Below are 8,110 nucleotides of genomic sequence, written 5' to 3' on the forward strand. Positions count from 1 at the left end.
AGAGGCATTCCATCTTGCTCTTGTGGTTGCATCTGTCCAGAGGAGGTGACTATTCGTCTGATTCTACCTCTGTTTCCCTCTGTACATTTTCTCAGAGTGGACCTCTTCCTACCACCATCTGGAAAAGCTTTCTCTCCCTCTCTTTAGAATAATTTTGGTTTGGGGCGTGTGCTAATATTTTAACAGACTTCAAAGTCCTAAATAAATAAATGGTAAGAAAGAGCCCTACCTGGGTAACAGATTAGGATTATTATGGAGACCCAAAGTGGGTGGGTGTTTCTTTCCCTCTAACCTTGATTTTATCTTGAAGAGCACCCCATGGGTAAGAACTGTATCTTCTCAATTAGGAAACTTTGCTGAGATTCTCCATCCTTCTGGAGAGCCAACATTTCAGTCTACCCCAAGTCCCATGTGATCCTGGCATGAGGGAGCATTCTCTCAGGGGCAGGAGAATGAAGTCTAAGGAGAATCCTGGCTCTTGTTGGTCATTTTCTGATTCTGGTCTTTTCTGGAAATGCTAAGAGCACCAGCAACCCTGCTGGGGTGGATTCCCAACCCTTTGCAGTTTGTCTCCTCCCACCGGTGGGGTGGATCTGTACACAAGTAGGCCCAGAGCAGGTGCTATGGAGGGAAGAAGCAGAGGGAGGAGGTTAAGCCTTGGACTCTGGAATCAGATTCAGGTTATATGTTAGCTTGACCCTGACTGGTTTTGTGATTGTAGACAAGCTTATTAGCCTCTTGGAACCTCCACTTCATCACAAGCCAATCCCTGTAACTATCTCTTTGGTCACTGTGAGGGCTGAGTGAGATAATACAATTGAAATCCTATGGCTGGCAAAAAAAAAAAAAAAAAAAAAAAAAGAACTTGAAAGATTATAGCTCTTATTATTGTTGAAAAGAAGGAGACATGTTGAGTGTGGAACATGTTCCAACATGGCAGCCATGCACAATGCTGGGCCTGACTAAGAAGAAGAGAGCAGTGGAGGGGATCCTGGCTTCCCTCCATAAGGCAGAGACACTTAAAACAAGGAAATGATGTATGTTTATAGCTCTGCAAAGATACTAATGCAAGACCACTTTGCCATTGCACTGGAAACAGCCTTCTTGTGCAGAATAGCTTCTCCACACTATGGATCTCTCTTGATGTTTCCTAGAGCCCTAAGAAAGAGGGTGATTCCTCAGCTCAGTTGTGGCTTGCTCCTGTCCTAAGTACTTATTCTGTATTTCCTCATGGAAAGAGGCCAGAAGTTACTGCTTTACCTTCCTTGCCAGTGCAGATGTTGGATAGTCCAAAAAGATGGTGGGTGTAACCATGGCTTTAATTTTTTTTTTAGTACTAGGGATTGAACTCAGGGGTACTCGACCCCCCAAGCCACATCCTCAGCTCTATTTTGTATTTTATTTAGAGACAGAATCTCCCTGAGTTGCTTAGCACCTCGCTTTTGCTGAGGCTGGCTTTGAACTTGCAATTCTCCTGCCTCAGCCCCAAAAGCTGGGATTACAGGCGTGTGCCACTGCACCCAGCTATAACTGAGACTTTATATCACTGGTGGCTCCCAAATTGCATAAACCTCCCTTGGGGCCATGGAGTGACTGAATTCTGTCCACTCATTCACAGGGACGTCAGTGTTCCTGTCTAGGATAAATGTGTATACCTCAGAGGGTCGTGGATGGCTTCACATGGTCATCAAAGGATCAGGCAGGAGATATGTGTAGAAAGTATTTGGTTTAGTTTTGACCCAAGGTTTTAGGCATTGGATTAGGAAACGTCAAACTAGAAGATTTGATTTTAGGGTTTATTTCAATCACAAAACCAAAGAAGAATCCTATATGAAGCAAAATATTGTGATGGGAAGTTCCCTGTATTAGAATACAAGGCAGTAAAGGTGATGATGATGTTGATGGCATTTGTATTGACCTGAGTTCTGTGAGGGTGGTTCTATGCCATTCAGATAATCCAGAGAGGTTGAGACCCACAGCTAAACTGTGGGATTGAGGAGATTTTCTGTCTGAGCTCAGTTTTCTCTTAGACCACAGACCCACAAGTCTCTGTTTTGCCTCTTTCATTTTCCTTTATGGATAAGTGGCTCTTTGGGGTCACTTTGATTCCATTTAAAATCAGTTGGACCCTTAGATCTCTTTTCAGATCTGAAATACTCTAATCTTTATGACTTGTATCTTGCTGAAGAAAACAGTGCTTTTTTTTTTTTTTATGCCCTATTTGTTTGTTTGCCCTGGAGATGGAACCAAGGGCACTCTACCACTGAGCTACATCCCCACCCTGTTTTATGTTTTATTTTGAGACAGGGTCTTACAAAGTTGCTAAGAGTCTACCTAAGTTGCTCAGGCTAGCCTTGAACTTGCAGTCATCCTGCCTCAGCCTCCCCAGGAGCTGGGATTACAGGTGTATACCACTGCTCTTGGCTTCATGCCTTATTTGTGAATGATGTTGCTGCACAGCCAGAGAATGCATGAGACTGTGTCTGCTTTTTTTTGAAGTGAGTTGTGCTTTAATGGAAAGTGTTTTTGTTTAAGGGACAGGAGCCCTCAGTTTTACTTTTAGCTTCAATGCCAAGTGGTTGTGTGACCCGAGGCAAATTGACTCTTCAGAACCTCAGTTTCTCCAGCTATGAAACAAGCAAGTTGCACCAGATTGTCTTTAGGCTCCTTCCAGCCCTGACACCTGTTCAAGGATGCCAGGCCTCTTCACTCATTGCTTTAGACATCCAAGGGCAGATCCACATGCAGGATCAGACTTGCTCACAGCGCATGTGTCTCTCCTAATGGATGACTGGGATTCATTCATATCAGTTCAAAATTTCAAAACCTGTGGGAAAGATTTTGATGTCAGCACAAACATTTTTCTTTTATGATAAAACCAAGTTCTTCCTTCCAGTTGATAACAAGCTGGAACAGAGTTCTTATCATAGTACCTATACCAGGTGACAAGCACTCTTGGGATATGGTAGTTGTTGGAAACACTTTAATTTATCTATGACATAGGAGGTAGCCAGGCCTGGGTTTCCAGAAGAGCACAGGCTGGGGGCCAGTCCTGTGGCTCCACAGAGCCATCCAGCTGTCCTGGAATTGCACACTTCCCTACATATGCTCAGCACAAGGACCCCAATTCCTGTTTCAACACCTCTCCTCCCCCAGCTCCCACAACCACATCAAAGCCGGAGAGGCAGATTTATGTCTAAACAGCCCAAAGAACAAGCTTTGAACACTGATAAAATCACAGATGGCATCAGCCCTGGAGAAAACTGGTCTGTTTCATGGCCTGACAAGGCTGCTGCAGGCTGTTTGCATTTTGGGAGTCAGGTCCAAAGCAGAAGGAATATACAGAAGATGATGATTATGGGTGTTTTTAAAACCTGCCCCTTCCTGCCCAGCCCGGGACAATATTTACAAAGCAGACATGCAAACAAGCAGACTTTCTTTCAGGTTCAAATCGCCTACTGAGCCAGGTTCTTCCCGTGCAGGAGCCCTTGCCCTGCACCAAGTTAGGTGTTTAAAGAGTACATTTGCCAGCAACTGCTGCCTTAGCTCTGGTGGTTATGCTGTGGTTAATGAGCTCAGGAACAGTGTTGCTCTTTAGCCGGAGTAAGATAAAAGACTCCTTTCTCACCCTCAGCCCTGGGGATTGAATTCAGGGATGCTCTACCACTGAGCTACCTGCACAATCCTTTTTATTTTTTATGCTGAGACAGGGTCTCCCTAAGTTGTCCAGGATGGTTCCACTCACTATCCTCTTGCCTCAGCCTGCCAAGTTGCTGGCATTACAGGCATTTGTCACCATGCCCAGCAAAAGACTCTTTTTAAGGGAAAACACTCCCAAGGATGTCCAATGCTTATTTAAATTACATTTATTATTATGTTACTTAAATATGTGCAAACATAAAGCCAGGTATGAATTCCTTCAGTTTTTAGTTCTTAAACAATCATAAACCTAAAACAAATTTACAAATAATATGCCAAACAAAACTTGAAGAGGATTTAAATTGTCAACTTGAACTCAGGAGGCCAAATTTAAATCTCTGATGTTGAACTTAATAGGAAAAAGCTTTTCCTCCCTGTTTTATATGTCCCTGATGTCTTGATTTGTTTGATTTTTTTTATATGTATTTAATTTTGAGTTTTTCCACCTTTTAACATTGAACTGATTTTAAGCCAATGATCCATTGTTTTGACTGTTCCTATAAGAAGAAATCTACCAATATCTAATAGTGAAAAAAATTTAAATGCTGGTTAATAGAATAATCTTCATTAGTATACTTTCTAATGATTAACTGATGCTGGTGTGGGCAAAGGCAGTTCTGTACAATGCATCTATTGACAGATAGAATATCCTATTAAAAGCATTTTTTTTTTGGGTGAGATTGGCATGCTCATACCAACATGGGCCCTGTAGTGACTGTTCTTCTACCACTTACTAATTATTGTACTGTGAACATGTTAGATGGTACTTAGGCATTATTTCCCATTGACTGCTCTGAGGTGTTCACTAATGCAGATATGGGCACTGGCCCATGTGCAGCTCTCCAAGGTGCTCATCTAGCCAATCTGGAGGATGCTTGTATTATAGAACCCTTGAGACTATGTCTACAGGGGTCTCAGAACTCCATTTTGAAAATTATTCCTCTGGAAGGAAGCCCATGTGAGTGCTCAGAAAGAAAAAATGTATTTCTGCAGTGTGGGATGACCCAGGAGAACAATTTTCCTCCAGAAAAGAGGAAATGGGCAAGAACTTGTCCATTTGGTAATTTGTTCACTAAGTATTTATAGGATTTTATATTTTTCATATGCCTTGCTCAGAATAAAGAGGAAAGGGCAATAGTCAAATTAGGTATAACTGTTCCCTTGGGAAGCTGCTTGAGAGAGTTTGAAAATCTCTTACTAAACTAGTCCCAGAAGAAAATCAATGCCTGACCTTTAGATTATGCAACACCTTTTTATGCAGTTTTGTACTATTTGATCATATACTTACTTCTCAATTTTATTTGAAGCAATATCTGGCCATTTCCAGGAACTAATCCAAAAGATAAAAATTTGCTAGCTTTAAGAATAGACTCAAGAATGTGCTCTAGACTTTGAAGGTCACTCAAATGACATTATAGTCATTATCCTAGACTCTCCAGAGGGTGTGTTGGGGTGATATAATGGCTGTCTGGAGTGTTTGCTTCAAATATATGTACCCCTCAATTTACCACACAGACCACACAGGAAATCACACGTGGAAATCTATTGGTGGCCAATGCCTATTAAGCATCATAAATGAAAAGTATTCTAAATTTTGATAAGAGACTTAAATTGTGGGTTGGACTTTCTTGGGACAGGCTAAAGAATAAGTGGGAGTAGGATGCATTACTGCTGTGGTTTGGACATCCAAAACTCATGTTGAAATTTAATTGCCACTGTACCAGTGTTGAGAGAGGTAGGGCTTTTAAGAGGGGATCAGATCATGAACAGATTGTCTCAGTATCACAAGAGTGAGTTCATTATCCCTGCAGTGGGCTCCTGATAAAAGGATGAGATCAGCCAGATTTCCTCCCTGTCTCACTCACTTCTGCCATGGGATGACTTGTCACTAAGGACCTTATCAGATACCAGTGCCACGTTCTTGGACTTCCCAACCTTCAGAACTGTAAGCCACCTGCATTTCTATTGTTTATAAATTACCCAATCCATGGTGTTTTGTTACAGCAGTAGAAAAAGGACTAAGACAATGAGTTACAGATTGCAGAGAGTAGAGAAGAAGACATTCAAAGGTTAGAGGAAGCATGTAGAGGAAGTCCGCAGGGGAGTATATTTATAGGGAAGGAATGCAAGGGAGGATAAGTCTGGAAAGGTAGATTCCAGAAAAGGTATGAGCGGGTAGCCCTCATAACCTAATCACCTCTTATAGACCCCACCTCTCAACATTATTACAATGAAAGCTAAACTCCAACATGAGTTTGGAGGGGGCATTAGAACCACATCACTCACCCATCCTACGTCCACTTCCACTTCTTCTTTAACCTGTTCTGAGCAAACAAAATCCAAATTTGGAAGCCTTGGATTCTAGGACAAGAGTGTACATTGGATTATTATCAGTGGGGACCAATGGATCAAGTGTTTAGGGACACTAAGATATTGTTGCTGAAGCCCATCTTAAAGACATTGGGCCTATCAAATGGTTATGAAGTTCCTGTCCCCAGTAGTGGCCTTCAGTGGACACATTCTCTTTCAGTGTTTCTGTCAGTGCCTTGTGGCTGCATTGACATTAATGCCGACCTGTCCATAGTGGAGATGGCCTCACCTCTGGGATGGTGACGTTTGTCAAGGTGGTGTCCATGTGTGGACACCATACCTGTGTATGGGCACACCCTGGGCAGGGAGCACCTTGTCCCCAGGGTCCTGCTATACTTACGCATTGTAGCCTCTTCCCAGCTCTACAAGAGAGTGTGTAGTACAGAATTTGTGGAAGTTTATAAAATTCTTTGACATCCATCTCATAGCATTCTCATTGACATCTTAAAGCCAGTAGGTGGGGGTAGGTATTTTTATCTTTATTTGCTAGATGAAATAAATTTGTTTTAGAAGCGAGGATAGTAGGCTCAGTAGAGAGTTCTGCATTGTCCTTGATCACCATGGCCTGCTCAGTATGGGGCATACTAGAGGTGGTAAGTGGCACATAAATGGCATAAGACTGTTGACCCCGGAGGTTGATGAAGGTCCCAGTCCACATCCTCCTACTCTGTGACCCTCGCTGCAGTGAACAGGACATGTCAGTCCAGTGACCTCCCTTTGCTGCCACAGGGGAGATTGCAGCAACCAGTCTCTCTCCCAACTTTGGGTCTGCAGGCAATATTCTAATACCATTCACCAGCTGGCATTGGGATTCAGAGCATCATCCTGTACCACAGTTGGGTAAAATAACCACCCTGGATAGAGTGGTATCATCCAAGATAAATAAATTAAAACACACAAAACAAAACCCAGGTCTGTGAAAATGTTATGTGGCAAAAAAAGAAAGAAAGCAATAGCCATAGCATTGAAGAAGTAGAGAAGGAGCAGTCCAAAAATAATTGCGTCCAGGAATTATGTGTGAGTTAGCTTTTTGTTACCATGACCAAGATACCTGACAAGAACAACTTAGAGGAGGAAAAGTTTATTTTGGGCTTATAGCTTCAGAGGTCCATGGATGGCCCACTCCATTGCTCTGAGTCCAAGAAAAGACTGAACATCATGGCGAAGGGTGTGGAAGAGGAAAGCTTCTCAACTCATGGCAGCTGGGAAGAAGAGAGTGAGAGCAAGGAGCCAGGGACAAAATATAATCACCAAGTTATGCCTCCTGTGATTTGCCTTCTCTAGCCAAGCCCCACCAGGTTGCAGTTAGTAGCTAGTAATCCATTTAGATTATTAGTCCATTCAGATTATTAATTGATCCATTAAAGGATTAATCCACTGCTTAGGTTATAGCTCTCATAATCTGTTCATTTCACCTAAACAATCCTGCATTGCTGCAAGAGTTTTTCAGGGATATCTTATAACCAAACAGTAACAAAATGTAAGTAAAATTTCGGAGTCATCTGATTTGGACTCTTCAATAAAAGAAAAACAATTCTATGAATTAGGAGGTAGTAGGCCGAAATGAAATAACATATGGGAAAGCCCCAAAATACTCATAAGAATGTTAGCAATAGGCTAGGATGATTTACAGTATAATTAGAAAAAAATTAGAGAGTAGAACTGACTTTGCTGAAAATTGTCAGTGATTTAATTGATCAACAACATAATCACTGTGTCCAAATATAGAGTAAAAAAAAAGTCTGTGATTAGAGATTAAGATGATAAATGTGAGTGCTAGGGAATGGAGAGGCAAGAGTTAAGTTATTGATGGTCCACAAATTTCTTAGCTGGGGCCAGGTATGGAGAACTGAGCAGTCTCATATAATGCTGGAGAGTCTCAATTGTATGGAACACTTTCTGAAAGAGCACCATATTAAAGTGCAATTTCATTTCTTGGACTTTATTTTAAAGCACAAGAATACATCTACAGGAACTTTTATAGTAGTGATGTTTATAATAGTGGAAAACTAAAAACTCCCAAATGCCCAGCAGTAAGGGA

The sequence above is a fragment of the Marmota flaviventris genome, chromosome 2 (assembly GCF_047511675.1).
Source record: "Marmota flaviventris isolate mMarFla1 chromosome 2, mMarFla1.hap1, whole genome shotgun sequence".
Taxonomy (NCBI): domain Eukaryota; kingdom Metazoa; phylum Chordata; class Mammalia; order Rodentia; family Sciuridae; genus Marmota; species Marmota flaviventris.